Genomic DNA, 14771 nt, shown 5'->3' on the forward strand with positions numbered 1-14771 from the left:
GCTCTTTGCTCTATGCCTGCCATGCTCTATCTGAAGTCTCACTAAATGCCATACTCGTGTCTGTTCTGTTTGAGCAGAAAAGGAATTTAAAGGAGGAGATTCCCAGAATTACAAAATCTGGGAAGATTTCTGGTTACGACAGCAAATGTACACGAGGAAAGGAAGTTAAAGTTCCTCAAAACACTTAAGACCGCGGCACTCAGAGTCCCCCAGAAGTGGCGGCGGTTGAGATCCAGAACCAGCCCAGGCGGGTCCACCCCAAAGCAACCACTTGCAAAGCCCCACAAGAACGTCTGAGGACTTCCCCCGAGGCTCACTTCACTCCTCCCAGGACAGAGCCAGGAAGGGAAGAGAAAGCTCTTTTTTACCACGGAAAGGCGTGTTTGCTTACCGTTAAAATATTAAACATTACACAAATCATTGAGTATTTCAATGTTTGGTTTTCAGGTGAGCAGTGGAGCTGGTCCAGAGTGAGTGCCTATTGTGGGCTGCTAACTTCTGAGAACTCTTTTTTTAAAAAATATTTATTTTTTGGCCACACCCAGGTCTTAGTTGTGGCATGCGGGATCTAGCTCCCTGACCAGGGATCGAACCCGGGCCCCCTGCATTGGGAGCATGGAGTCTTAACTGCTGGACTAGCAAGGAAGTCCCTAAGAACTCTCTTGATGGCACACGGGATTCCTCTGAAAATGGTTGTCCCGGTTTGGGAAATGGTTGTCCTGGTTTGGGAGCACTGTGCCAGGTGCTTGCCACTGCGTGTTGAGTCCCGACACCTCTGCTTCCTGATTTGGGTATTTTTTTCATTATGGGCTCCAGTTTCTATGTGCCCAAGCAAAATAAGCTTTTATTTCTGCATATATAAAACAGAATGGTGTTAACGCTTCTGGAAAGGTCACTGACGAGTGGGCCTCAAGGCCAGCAAGCAGAAGTGGATGGAGCCCCGGGGCCAGGCACACGCTGTTATGTCACGTGTCCTGTCATATCCTGAGCTCAGTGCCTTTCCTTCCACGGAAGCCATCTGCACAGGCCTGGGGGAAGTCATGGCTGGGAAGGAGGGGGTCTCAGTAAGGTCAAGCAGACATCTTGCTGTCACACAGAGAGCGGACAACCAGGGCTCAGCCCTCTTGACCACACATGTGGAACAAAGAGATGCCCTTGTTGGTGGTGCTGGCTGGGACTCGGCACTTTTCCTGAAGACTGAGGTGGGTGAGGACCCATCTCAGCTAGGAAAGCATTTCCTTCTCACACGGGGAGCCCACAACAGTCAGTGGTGTTAAGTCTACGTGTGTACATGCTGCAGAAAGCATGATAGGTACTTCACGTTTGCTGGTAGAATCTGTGGTTTTTTAGGATACACGAAACAAAAAAGCATTTACTCATCCAACTAACATTTGCCAAGTACTTACTGTGTGATAGGCATTTATACCAGGCACTAAAGATCTGGAAATGAAAATCACAGTGTTCTTAATTCAAAGAGTTCACAGTCTGCAAATGCTTGCATGTACTGTAATCACTATAACTGAAGCCAAATGAAGCATCATGAGATTCTGGAGATCAGGATTCTGTGTGTATGTGTAAGACAGGGTGAGCTCTGGGAAGGCTCCCAGGAACAGGTGACACAGGAGACCAGTCTCGGGTTTCTTGTTAGTTGAGGTAGGGAGGGCATTATAGGATCATGAAGAAATGAAAGTGTGTGTGGGGGGAACAGCAAGTAATTCTGAGTGGCTGGGGAGGAGCAGCAGGGACGGAGCCAGAAGGGGAAACCAACCAAGGCCTTGGATGCTGTGCCAAGAAGGGAGCAGGAGCAGAGTGGGGGTAGGGGTGGGATGCGGGGTGGAGAGGGGATCCAAAAGTGCAGTAATTCTGCTCGAGGGTGTTCTATTTTGTTTATAATCTTTTACCCAGTACATGATCTTTTCAATTGTGAAATATCTAATTCAGTGGATTCTGCAGGTTAATGTCCAAATACCAATAAGCACCATAAAAAATAGGCTGAAAATAGCAGGCACATTTATAGAGGGTGGTCCCCACCAGTGAACCCCACTATTGGTCTTCAAGTGGGGTGAGCAAGGCAATCTGCTAGAGTAAAGGAATGGCAAGAAATTCTACTTTAAAAATGAGGAAAAGGGCTTCCCTGGTGGCGCAGTGGTTGAGAATCCGCCTGCCGATGCGGGAGACACGGGTTCGTGCCCTGGTCCGGGAAGATCCCACATGCCGCGGAGCAACTAAGCCCGTGAGCCATGGCCGCTAGGCCTGCACGTCTGGAGCCTGTGCTCCGCAACGGGAGAGGCCACAACAGTGAGAGGCCCGCATACCGCAAAAATAAAAAAAATAAAATAAAAAAAAATAAAAATGAGGAAAAATGGATTTTACTAATTTTAACACATGAATGCACCCTGGCACTCCTTTTTTTAAATTTTCACAGGCCTCTCACTGTTATAGCCTCTCCTGTTGCAGAGCATAGGCTCCGGACGCGCAGGATCAGCAGCCATGGCTCACGGGCCCAGCTGCTCTGCGGCATGTGGGATCCTCCTGGACCGGGGCTCGAACCCATGTCCCCTGCACTGGCAGGTGGACTCTCAACCACTGCGCCACCAGGGAAGCCCCTTACCCTGGCACTCTTGCTGGCCTGTGTGTCAGCAGCCACAGCACCCTGACAGAGGAGGGGCTCTGTGACACGTGGGTGATGATTGGCCCTCGCCCGCTAGTTTACTTTAAGTCTCTCAGGTGTGTTGGAGTTTACATGCTTTGGGATATCGTGGTTGCGGTCAATTAAAAAAAAAAAAAGACTCAAATAGCTAAAGCTTTACAATACTTTGCAGTGATCTGGGGAGTTGTGAATACCTGGTTATCTTGTGACTTAGAACTTAAGGAGGAAATACACATTTTCTTTCATGAGAAGTGTCAAACCTAGAAATCTTTTTCTTTTTTTATTCAATGACAAATGAGTGTAGCAGCGTGTCAGCTAGCTTACTGGTTTTAAGCCAATGCACTCAAATCTGTCCCTTCCAGGAAAAGGTGACAATGCATGACCTACAGCTTTTCAAAATAATCTGTGCCAATAACAGAGCATTTATGAAAACAGATGTTTGGAGATGTTTCCACAGGTGTGTGACTGTACTGCCAAGGATGTGGCAAGTGCGCCATCCACATGAACACTGACACCTGCACAGTAAAAGCTTTGGGAACCAGGACTTTCACCTCCCCTGATAACCCCTGAACACTTAGCAGCCCAGATTTATCAAGAGCCCTTGAATGACTGGCAGCTGGGATTGAAAAACAAGTAACAGACGCACAGCAAGTCTGCATGCCTCCCTGAGTTTCACTGTGCTTACCTGTGAACCCCTCAAGAACCAGGAACTGAAATAAACAGAACTCAGAACCACACCTTCAAATGCTGGACTCAGGTTTCACCAAGAGTTTATAAATAGGATGTAGACTTGATCACATGGCTTTCTTTTAAAAACAGCACACATTTGTACAATAGATTATGTACTACTGATACACTGAAAAATTTAATCGTGTTCACTTCACCTCTCATCCATTTAATAGGTCTTTATTTGTATATGTTTCTATGTCCATGATATTCAAAACAGTAGTATATGGCTTTCTTTTATAATAAATAAATAAAATATATGGTGGTGCATTCTCAAATTCTTTTACTGATAGTGAACGGGAAAAAAGCTTGTGGACAACTTATTTACAGAAATGACCCTTGTGGGCTTCCCTGGTGGCGCAGCAGTTGAGAATCCGCCTGCCGATGCAGGGGACGTGGTTTCGTGCCCTGGTCTGGGAAGATCCCACATGCCGCGGAGCGGCTGGACCAGTGAGCCATGGCTACTGAGCCTGCACGTCCAGAGCCTGTGCTCCGCAACGGGAGAGGCCACAACAGTGAGAGGCCCGCGTACCGCAAAAAAAAAAAAAAAAAAAAAGAAATGACCCTTGTGTGGTTATGGTGGGAACAAATGCCACAAGCCGCAGTCATTGTCCAAGAGCCCCATGAGGCCAGGTTCAAGTCCATGGTCATTTGCATTGGGAAGCCCAGATGGAGACCTAGTTTACGGGTCTCACACTCAACGCCACCGCCTGTGCTGTCCTGGCTCAGGGTGGCAGGTTCCTCAGAATCATGGAATCATGTGGCTCAGAGTTTACACTGGAGCTCCTGGCAGGGAGTAGTGGAGTATATTTTTAAGCCAAAGATGTGGCCCAGAGGAGGCTATCGGGAGAGAGTTCTACAAAATCTGTGCCACTGCCTGCTCTCCTAACCCCTGCTGCAGCCTCAGGCCCATTCCCCATCCTGCTAGCCTTTTGCCTCTCTAGGTGTAGGAAATGAGGTAAAGAGGCAATTGAGAATCCCCAGAGAGAGGTAACCATGGATCTTCTGCAACAAGCAAGGCAGCAAGCTCATTACTCAGCTCCTGCAACCATACCTATCTGCCCGTTGACTCCAAATCTCTCCAAATGTGGCAAACGACTCAGCCAGTGGGGGGAACAGGCACCGTCCAAGTCTCCCAGGACAGGGACTGCCACGCCTTACACTTTCCTGGGAGTGTGTAGGCCTTCTGTGGTTTTGTCGGCTTGGAGTATCACCTACCATTCCCATCTCTACTTTCTGAAATCCTTCCTATCATTTCCCAGTCCAGTTCTGGTCCCTCTGTGAAGCCGCCACTGACAATCCTGACTGGTTCAGGGGTTCTTTGTCTTGGCTTCACAATGGAATCTTCTGGGATGCTTTAAGACAGAAACTGATGCCGGAGGCCCACTCCTGGAGATTCTGGGCTGTGGCCTGGGCATGGGACTCTTTCCCGGGTGATTCTAACATGCAGTCAGGGTTGACAGCTTCTGCTCTTGTCAAAAGCCATCCCTCCACCTTTGCATACTTGAGGCAGCTTTTCTGGATGTCTCATGTGGCACTTATCTCTTTCTGTCTTAGGTCAGTTACTTGTGAATAAATCATCTCTTTAGCTCCATCCTAAGGTCCCCGATCGTGCACAGAGCCTTGCCCATCATTCTCCCCAGAGTTCTAGAATGCTCCCCACCCCGCAACGGACTCAATAGCAGAGGAGTCTACTGCTGTTTCAGGAAGCAGGGCTGGAAAAGAAATTGTCAACTAGGGAGTCTCACCTGGGCCTTCCCAGTTGAGACTAAGTCAAAACAGGTTCCCATGGACTGCCTGGCATATGCACTGTGGAAAGCTAGTAACTCAGAAAAAAAAAAAACAAAAAACCCCAACAGCTTGAGCTCCCTCTCTTGTTCCAAAAAGCTGTTTCATCAGAATGATGATAGATCACCTTAGAGAAGGAAAGATGTCATCCTGTTTGTCAAATACAGTAAGCAAGTGTTCAGTTAAAAAAAACCAAACAAACCTCTGAGAAGTTAAAAAAGGTGGGGGGATTCCCATGGCATCCATTTTTACCTGTTTTCCCTTTCTTTTACTTTTCCAATGATGTTAACTTTCTAAAGGAAAACATCCTTAACCTTTTCACATTTACAAAAGGCAGCATCAAAATGTTCTGAATCAAATGATATAGCTGCTCAGGAGAAAAGAGCTTAACTCTTCCACTTGCACCTTGCCTGGATTTCCATACTGCTACAGGGTCTCATCCACTTCTTCAGCAAGCGTTCCTTCAGTGTCTCTTATGTGCCAGGTGCTGGCTATGTGCTAGGAGTGCAAGCCCCAACAAGAGACAATCTGTGCTTTCAGGGAGCTCACAGATCAGGAGGCAAAGGGGCAAACAAACAGACCCTGCCCTCATGAAGCTTATAGTCTAGTTCAGGAAGGAGCCAAAACCTATGTAAACACAAATTCATACCAAGTACAGACTGATCATGGGCACCAGGGCTGTTGCAGGCCCTTCTGCCTAGACCAGGAGGTCCCTTTCCTTCTGTCCCTCACACAACTCCCACCACTAACAGTGGACCACTGGACCCCCATTCTTAGGCTCATGAGAAGGCGGGTTTCGGAGCAGGGCGGACTCCGTTACGGGGACGCATTCCCACCTACACTGGGAATCTCTGCACCAAGAGATGAGCCAGCAGCATCCTTGGCGGGCCTGCCTCAGCTCCCCAGCCTGTGATGCCACCTGGCTTTAGCAGGCAAGTGCTCAAACTGTCTGCCGGGTGAAGGCCAGCGGGTCTTAGCGTGGTAAATGTCTGTCCACTCTCCTCGGCTCGGCACAAAGGATTCCACAGCGATTATAGCTCGGGAAAGGTTACGTTTCTCCAAGGGGGGGCCGGCTTTGGGGAACTGCCTGAGGGGATGAGGACACGCCCAGAAGCTCGCGCCGAGGGGAAGCCTGAGTCAGGGCGGCCTTGCACTGCTGCGAGATACACCTGCTGCGCCGCCGGAGGAGGCCGCAGGCAGGGCGGGGGCGGGGCAGGGCCGCGGGAGGGGCCGGGTGCCCGGCCGTGGAAGGCGGCAGCCCGCGGTGGGGAGGGGGCCCCGGGCGGGGAAGCGGCCCCCAAATCTCGAGCCTTGGGAGACAACGCGCGCGAGCGGCGGGTTCTGGGGCACTCACCGACCCTTAGCACCAGGGCGGCGGCGGCCGGGACGGTGCCCTCTCGCGGGCTCCCCTCCCTCGGCTCCCGGCTCTGCTCTGGCCTCGCGGCGGCGGCGACCGCTGCTGACAACTGCTAGGCGGCCACGGCGGGGAGGGGGCGCCTGAGACCCGCGACGAGCGGAGGACCGGGCCGCTCGTAGTCCTGCAGGGGGCGCCCCTGGGCCAGCTCGCGCATGCGCAGTGGGCCGCCCCGGAGGGTGCCAGCCCCGCCCCGCCCCTGATCGCGCCTGCGTAGTGCTCAGCGCGCCCGCTGCAAGGCCAGCAGGCGGGGCGACACGCGGGAGTCTGGGCGAGGGCTGGATCCGGGAGGAGAATCGCGTGGTCCGCAGGGTCTTACAGGCGGCTGAAGTAGTCTTTGCCCGGCCCTCTGCCTTCCCTGGCCATCCTTCATTTGCCCTCCAGTACTGTCTTTCGTTGGGCGACGGACACCTCATGGAGGGAGGGCGCTTTGCTGTCTCAGGCCTGGCACAGACGCAGCTAGGCGGAAGAGGCCCTGGGGGTGGACCTTCCTAGGAAATTTCTAGGAAACGACCGTGGGATGGGCAGGATGGCCCAGCGTCCCTGAGCGCGGCCGCAGTCCCGGGGCGCAGTTCAGAGGGGCAGGGAGGCCTCGGGGTCACCTCAGGCAGGAGGGTCGAGAGTCAGGGTCAGGGTTACCTCAGGAGGGTCACGGGTCGGGTCGGGGTCCCCTGAAGCCGGGAGAGTTGTGAGGCAGGGTTGGGGGTCACCTTGGACGGGAGCGTCCCGAGGCCCGACAGGGATCACTGGGGGTGGAGGGTCTCGAGGCGGGGACGGTGCGTGGCCGACAGTTCACGCGGGCTGGCCACTCGGCTCCCGACTGCCCAGGTCGTGAGCGCCGCCAGCGGCCCATCAATTCCGAGCATCCTCCCGTGGCCCGACGTGCACCTGCCGGCTAGCTGCTCAACTGCCCGCTTCCCTTGGCCCAGCCAATGGCGGCTCCTGGTGGAGATCACCAGGCCCAGGACGCCGCCTGCTGACCAGTCGGGCCCCGTCCCCGCTCCAAGCACGCCTCTGGAATGAGGACAAGACTGACTGAATCGTAAAGTAATGACCCAATTCGGGAGGCAGACCTCTGCCCCCCAAGACTGTTTATGGATTAGTGATAAGAGCGTCTCAGTGTCCCATCTGTTTACTTAACATCTTTTATTATCTGAAGTAGTGTTATTTACTTGTTTGTTTACTTTTTTTCTGTCTCTCACCAGAAGATGGGCTCCATGAATAAAGGGACTTGGTCTAGTTCATGGCTACATCCCAGGGTCCTAGCATGTCTGGCACAGAGGAGGCATTTGATAAATATTTGTTGAATGAAAGGATCACAAAGACCTGCTTCAAATCTTGACCCTATCCCCTAACTAGTGCAGGCATGGCATTTAAACTTCCTGAACTTCAATTTCCTATCCCTGAAATTAAAATAATACCAAACTCAAAGGTAATTAGTATTTCAAAGTGAAATGAGAAAAAAACATAAGTGCTTATTGCAATGCCTGGCACATAAAATGCCAAATAAATGGTAGTATAATGGGAATATAACTAGAGACTTATATAGTCTGGTCTCTGTAATGAGGATTCAGAAAAAAAAAATTGAAGGCAATTACTGGATAGGTAGAAAAGTGGATTATTAGTATGTGACAAACATCTTAAAAACCGTCTCTCCCCTTTATTCCTCACAGACTGCACCCCTTCCCTCCCAACAAAAGTGTTGGGAAAAACTCTATGAACCTGGCTGACTGGTCCTTCTCTTCACCCTGCTTCTCTTCCTTAATCTTTTTAAATTTCAGGAACCCATCCTTCCCATTTCTAACTTACATTGGTTACACCTTGCAATTTTTTTCAAACCCCTTCTAAGCCTGATCCCAGTTTTGCACAACCAGATCCAGAAACAGAACTGTCTGACTCAGAATTTCCCTTATATGGAAGGTGAGGGTAGGGGCACTGGAAAAAGAATGACCATGCAGATCAAGACAGACATCTGGGGACTTCCCTGGTGGCACAATGGTTAAGAATCCGCCTGCCAATGCAGGGGACACGGGTTCAAGCCCTGGTCCGGGAAGATCCCACATGCTGCGGAGCAAGTAAGCCTGTGCTCCACAACTACTGAGCCTGTGCTCTAGAGCCTGCGAGGCACAACTACTGAGCCCATGTGCCACAACTGTTGAAGCTTGAGCGCCTAGAGCCCATGCTCTGCAACAAGAGAAGCCACCACAATGAGAAGCCCACGCACCGTAACAAAGAGTAGGCCCCGCTCACCACAACAAAGAGTAGGCCCCGCTCACCGCAACTAGAGAAAGCCTGTGTGCAGCGACAAAGACCCAACACAGCCAAAAATAAATAAATATATAAGAAAAAAAAGACAACTGCAAAGAGTTCTATATCTTTGTTCTTAATCATGTTAGAGTGCCTGCTATTGTAATTATTATCAATTATCATAATCATGAACCGGGAGGGTGTGAAGGTCACTGGCAAAGGCAGATTGTCACATGCAAAGATTGCAGGCTCTGGACTCCTGTTCAAAAACAACTGCCCACAGTAGGCTGGACTCTTTTGATGCTCTTCAACAATCACTGAAAAAATCCACCAATGTTCTGCTCCAGGCCCACTACTGAAAAAAACAGAACAAACCTAGATGCTCCATCTAGTCTTCTCCTTCCATTGGGAGGCCCACATAATGGTCATAATTTTGTTCAAAGTACACAGTAGAGATGAGACCGGAACCCAACTGTTCAGGTTCCTGAGCTCTTTAATACTCCCTGGTACATGAATCACTTACATTCATATACCATGAATATATGCATAGAAATTACATGGTATGCTTCTTGGGATTCACATGGTTCAGACATTTCTCAAGATTGATGGCAAATGTTAAAGTCGATGGTGTCACTCATATACAAATGTTATGGCTTTACAAAAGGCAGTAAACCTAGTCATTATAAAAGTTGGCCGACATACATAATAATATACCTATATATACTATATGCGTTTTTAAAATGAAACCAATATTTTAGCACCTATTTCTTTTGAGGGGCACAAATGCTAGCTAGCTAGCTATATCTACATATGCTTATATATGTATTTTTTTTGTAAGGTAGTTACTGGTATTCAATGCAGAATTTATTTTATTTATTTAATTTAATTAATTTATTTGGTTGTGCTGGGTCTTAGTTGTGGCAGGTGGCCTCCTTAGTTGCGGCATGCAAACTCTGAGTTGTTGCATGCTTGTGGGATCTAGTTCCCCTCCCAGGGATCGAACCCGGGCCGCCTGCATTGGGAGCACGGAGTCTTACCCACTGCACCAACAGGGAAGTCCCCAATGCAGAATTTTAGAATAGGATTTTTCCAGTTGCTTCCATAGGACTATGTTATAATTGGGGGATGCCTTCTAGACTAAGGGCTGTACACATCCTTCTTCATTCAGTGATTAAGAGGCATTATATTGTAGTGGTTAAAACTGGTTATGGACTCTGGCCACACAGCCTCAAATTGAATCCCAGATCTTAATGTCTTAACTTTTCTGTGCGTTTGTTTCCTTGTGTAAAATGGGGATTGTATAGTACCCACTTCATAGGATTGTTGTGAGTATTTGATGTATCAAAACATAAATCCATGGTATATTTCTCTATCTGTTTGTATCATCTTTCATTTCTTTCATCAGTGTCTTATAGTTTTCTGCATACAGGCCTTTTGTCTCTTTGGATAGGTTTATTCCTAGGTATTTTATTCTTTTTGTGATGGTAAGTGGGAGTGTTTCCTTAATTTCTCTTTCAGATTTTTCATCATTAGTGTATAGGAATGCAAGAGATTCTGTGCATTAATTTTGTATCCTGCTACTCTACCAAATTCATTGATTAGCTCTAGTAGTTTTCTGGTAACATCTTTAGGATTCCCTATGTATAATGTCATGTCATCTGCAAACAGTGACAGTTTTACTTCTTTCCTGATTTGGATTCCTTTTATTTCTTTTTCTTCTGTGATTGCTGTGGCTAAAACTTCCAAAATTATGTTGAATAAGAGTGGTGAGAGTGGGCAACCTTGTCTTGTTCCTGATCTTAGTGGAAATGGTTTCAGTTTTTCACCATTGAGAATGATGTTGGCCGTGGGTTTGTCATATATGGCCTTTATTATGTTGAGGTAGGTTCCCTCTATGCCCGCTTTCTGGAGAGTTTTTTTAATCATAAATGGGTGTTGAATTTTGTCAAAAGCTTTTTCTGCATCTATTGAGATTATCATATGGTTTTTATCCTTCAGTTTGTTGATATGGTGTATCACATTGATTGATTTGCGTATATTGAAGAATCCTTGCATTCCTGGGATAAACCCCACTTGATCTTGGTGTATGATCCTTTTAATGTTCTGTTGGATTCTGTTTGCTAGTATTTTGTTGAGGATTTTTGCATCTATGTTCATCAGAGATATTGGGCTGTAGTTTTCTTTTTTTGTGACATCTTCGTCTGGTTTTAGTATCAGGGTGATGGTGACCTCGTAGAATGAGTTTGGGAGTGTTCCTCCCTCTGCTATATTTTGGAAGAGTTTGAGAAGGATAGATGTTAGCTCTTCTCTAAATGTTTGATAGAACTCGCCTGTGAAGCCATCTGGTCCTGGGCTTTTGTTTGTTGGAAAATTTTTAATCACAGTTTCAATTTCAGTGCTTGTGATTGGTCTGTTTATATTTTCTATTTCTTCCTGGTTCAGTCTCGGAAGGTTGTGCATTTCTAAGAATTTGTCCATTTCTTCCAGGTTGTCCATTTTATTGGCCTATTGTTGCTTGTAGTAATCTCTCATGATCTTTTGTATTTCTGCAGTGTCCGTTGTTACGTCTCCTTTTTCATTTCTAATTCTGTTGATTTGAGTCTTCTCCCTTTTTTTCTTGATGAGTCTGGCTAATGGTTTATCAACTTTGTTTATCTTCTCAAAGAACCAGCTTTTAGTTTTATTGATCTTTGCTATTGTTTCCTTCATTTCTTTTTCATTTATTTCTGATCTGATCTTTATGATTTCTTTCCTTCTGCTAACTTCGGGGACTTTTTTGTTCTTTCTCTAATTGCTTTAGGTGTAAGGTTAGGTTGTTTATTTGAGATGTTTCTTGTTTCTTGAGGTAGGATTGTATTGCTATAAACTTCCCTCTTAGAACTGCTTTTGCTGCATCCAATAGGTTTTGGGTCGTCGTGTTTTCATTGTTATTTGTTTCTAGGTAATTTTTGATTTCCTCTTTGATTTCTTCAGTGATCTCTTGGTTATTTAGTAGTGTATTGCTTAGCCTCCACGTGTTTGTATTTTTTACAGTTTTTTTCCTGTAATTCATATCTAGTCTCATAGTGTTGTGGTCAGAAAAGATACTTGATATGATTTCAGTTTTCTTAAATTTACCAAGGCTTGATTTGTGACCCAAGATACACTCTATCCTGGAGAATGTTCCATGAGCACTTGAGAAGAATGTGTATTCTGTTGTTTTTGGATGGAATGTCCTATAAATATCAATTAAGTCCATCTCGTTTAATGTGTCATTTAAATGTTGTGTTTCCTTATTTATTTTCATTTTGGTTGATCTGTCCATTGGTGAAAGTGGGATGTTAAAGTCCCCTACTATTATTGTGTTACTATTGATTTCCCCTTTTAGGGCTGTTAGCATTTGCCTTATGTATTGAGGTGCTCCTATGTTGGGCACATAAATATTTACAATTGTTATATCTTCTTGGATTGATCCCTTGATCATTATGTAGTGTCCTTCTTTGTCTCTTGTAATAGTTTTTATTTTAAAGTCTATTTTGTCTGATATGAGAATTGCTACTCCAGCTTTCTTCTGATTTCCATTTGCATGGAATATCTTTTTCCACCCCCTCACTTTCAGTCTGTATGTGTCCCTAGGTCTGAAGTGGGTCTCTTGTAGACAGCATATGTATGGGTCTTGTTTTTGTATCCATTCAGCCAGTCTGTGTCTTTTGGTGGGAGCATTTAATCCATTTACATTTAAGGTAGTTATCAATATGTATGTTCCTATTACCATTTTCTTAATTGTTTTGGGTTTGTTATTGTAGGTCTTTTCCTTCTCTTGTGTTTCCTGCTTAGAGAAGTTCCTTTAGCATTTGTTGTAAAGCTGGTTTGGTGGTGCTGAATTCTCTTAACTTTTGCTTATCTGTAAAGGTTTTAATTTCTCCATTGACTCTGAATGAGATCCTTGCTCCGCAGAGTAATCTTGGTTGTAGGTTTTTCCCTTTCATCACTTTAAATATGTCCTGCCACTCTCTTCTGGGTGGCAGAGTTTCTGCTGAAAGATCAGCTGTTAACCTTATGGGGATTCCCTTGTATGTTATTTGTTGCTCTTCCCTTGCTGCTTTTAATATTTTTTCTTTGTATTTAATTTTTGATAGTTTGATTAATATGTGTCTCGGTGTGTTTCTCTTTGGGTTTATCCTGTATGGTACTGTCTGTGCTTCCTGGACTTGACTATTTCCTTTCCCATGTTAGGGAAGTTTTCAACTATAATCTCTTCATATATTTTCTCAGACCCTTTCTTTTTCCCTTCTTCTAGGAGTCCTAGAATTCAAATGTTGTTGCGTTTAATGTTGTCCCAGAGGTCTCTGAGACTGTCCTCAATTCTTTTCATTCTTTTTTCTTTATTCTGCTCCCTGGCAGTTATTTCCCCCATTTTATCTTCCAGCTTACTTATCCGTTCTTCTGCCTCAGTTATTCTGCTATTGATTCCTTCTAGAGTATTTTTAATTTCAGTAATTAAAAATACCCAGTGTTGTTAAAAATACCCAGTGTTGTTCATCACTGTTTGTTTGCTCTTTAGTTCTTCTAGATCCTTGTTAAATGTTTCTTGTATTTTCTCCATTCTGTTTCCGAGATTTTGGATCATCTTTACTATCATTACTCTGAATTCTTTTTCAGGTAGTTTGCCTATTTCGTCTTCCTTTCCAATTTGGATTCCTTTTATTTCTTTTTCTTGTCTGATTGCTATGGCTAGGACTTTCAATACTATGTTGAATGAAAATGGCAAGAGTGGACATCCTTGTCTTATTCCTGATCTTAGGGGAAATGCTTTCAGCTTTTCACTGTTGAGTATTATGTTAGCTGTGGGCTTATCATATATGGCCCTATTAGGTTGTGGAAAGGTCCCTCTATACCCACTTTATGGAGAGTTTTTATCATAAATTGATGTTAAATTTTGTCAAAAGATTTTTTTTGCATCTATTGAGAAATCCTATGGTTTTTATTCTTCAGTATGTTAATGTGGTGTATCATATGGATTGATTTGTGGATATTGAGCCACCTTTGCATCCTTGGGTTATATCCCACCTGATCATGGTATATGATCCTTTTAATGTGTTGTTGAATTTGGTTTGCTAATATTTTGTTGAGGATTTTTGCATCTATGTTCACCAGTGATATTGGCCTGTAATTTACTTTTTTTGTGTGATATTTTTGTCTGGTTTTGTTATCAGGGTGATGCTGGTCTCATAGAATGAGTTTGGAAGCGTTCCTTCCTTTGCAACTTTTTGGAATAGTTTAGAAGGATAAATCGTAACTCCCTTTTTTATTCTTAATTAATATGTCAGTGTGTTGGCTCCCTTTTCGTGCTGACTTGGTGTGCTAGTGGATTATTTATTTTAGGGGTTTTATTTCCCAACCATCAATCCTTCTTTTCTCTTTTCTCTTTTTTTTTTTTTTGCGCTATGCGGGCCTCTCACTGTTGTGGCCTCTCCCATTGCGGAGCACAGGCTGCGGACACGCAGGCTCAGCAGCCATGGCTCACGGGCCCAGCCGCTCCGCGGCATGTGAGATCTTCCCGGACCAGGGCACGAACCCGTGTCTCCTGCATCGGCAGGCGGATTCTCAACCACTGCGCCACCAGGGAAGCCCCTTCTTTTCTCTTTTTAAATTTAAACTCTCTGTTATGAAACAATATCTTGTGTTTCTAAGAAATTTAGAATTAAGAAAACACATTACATAAACGTTTCTTTCAATTGGAAAGGGTTGTTATAGACTAGAGATAGTCAGGTGTACTATAACAGTGATCCTCTTCTTGCCAGAATCTCAACTATCATATTTTAAAAATACCTTTCAAGTTATAACTACATAAACTGAACATTTGATTACATCTATATTTTGTTTAAGAAGGACTGCCTTTCTTTCCTCTCATCAACAACACTTTCATTAAGCTAAAACATCATACACATCCTTAGTATCCCTAAC

General features: G+C 45.4%; 2 protein-coding genes across 7 annotated transcripts in view; one reads left to right on the top strand and one right to left on the bottom strand.

Moving 5' to 3' along the window:
* ABCA3 (ATP binding cassette subfamily A member 3) overlaps nucleotides 1–6731 on the bottom strand; it is a 45287-nt gene extending 38556 nt beyond the window's left edge. Inside the window, exon 1 of one of the 6 annotated variants that reach the window (XM_067013542.1) lies at nucleotides 6519–6731. The gene's annotated coding sequence lies outside the window, so the exon portion shown is untranslated. The remainder of the gene's footprint in view (nucleotides 1–6518) is intronic. The other 5 variants (XM_067013543.1, XM_067013546.1, XM_067013545.1 and 2 more) reach the window with 5 other exon arrangements.
* Nucleotides 6732–6823: 92 nt separating this feature from the next.
* Nucleotides 6824–14771, top strand: part of LOC131741584 (ATP-binding cassette sub-family A member 17-like) — a 95788-nt gene continuing 87840 nt past the window's right edge. Inside the window, 1 exon segment of the mRNA XM_059038617.2 lies at nucleotides 6824–7625. The gene's annotated coding sequence lies outside the window, so the exon portion shown is untranslated.

This window comes from Kogia breviceps, chromosome 14, assembly GCF_026419965.1.
Source record: "Kogia breviceps isolate mKogBre1 chromosome 14, mKogBre1 haplotype 1, whole genome shotgun sequence".
In the NCBI taxonomy this organism is placed as follows: Eukaryota; Metazoa; Chordata; class Mammalia; order Artiodactyla; family Physeteridae; genus Kogia; species Kogia breviceps.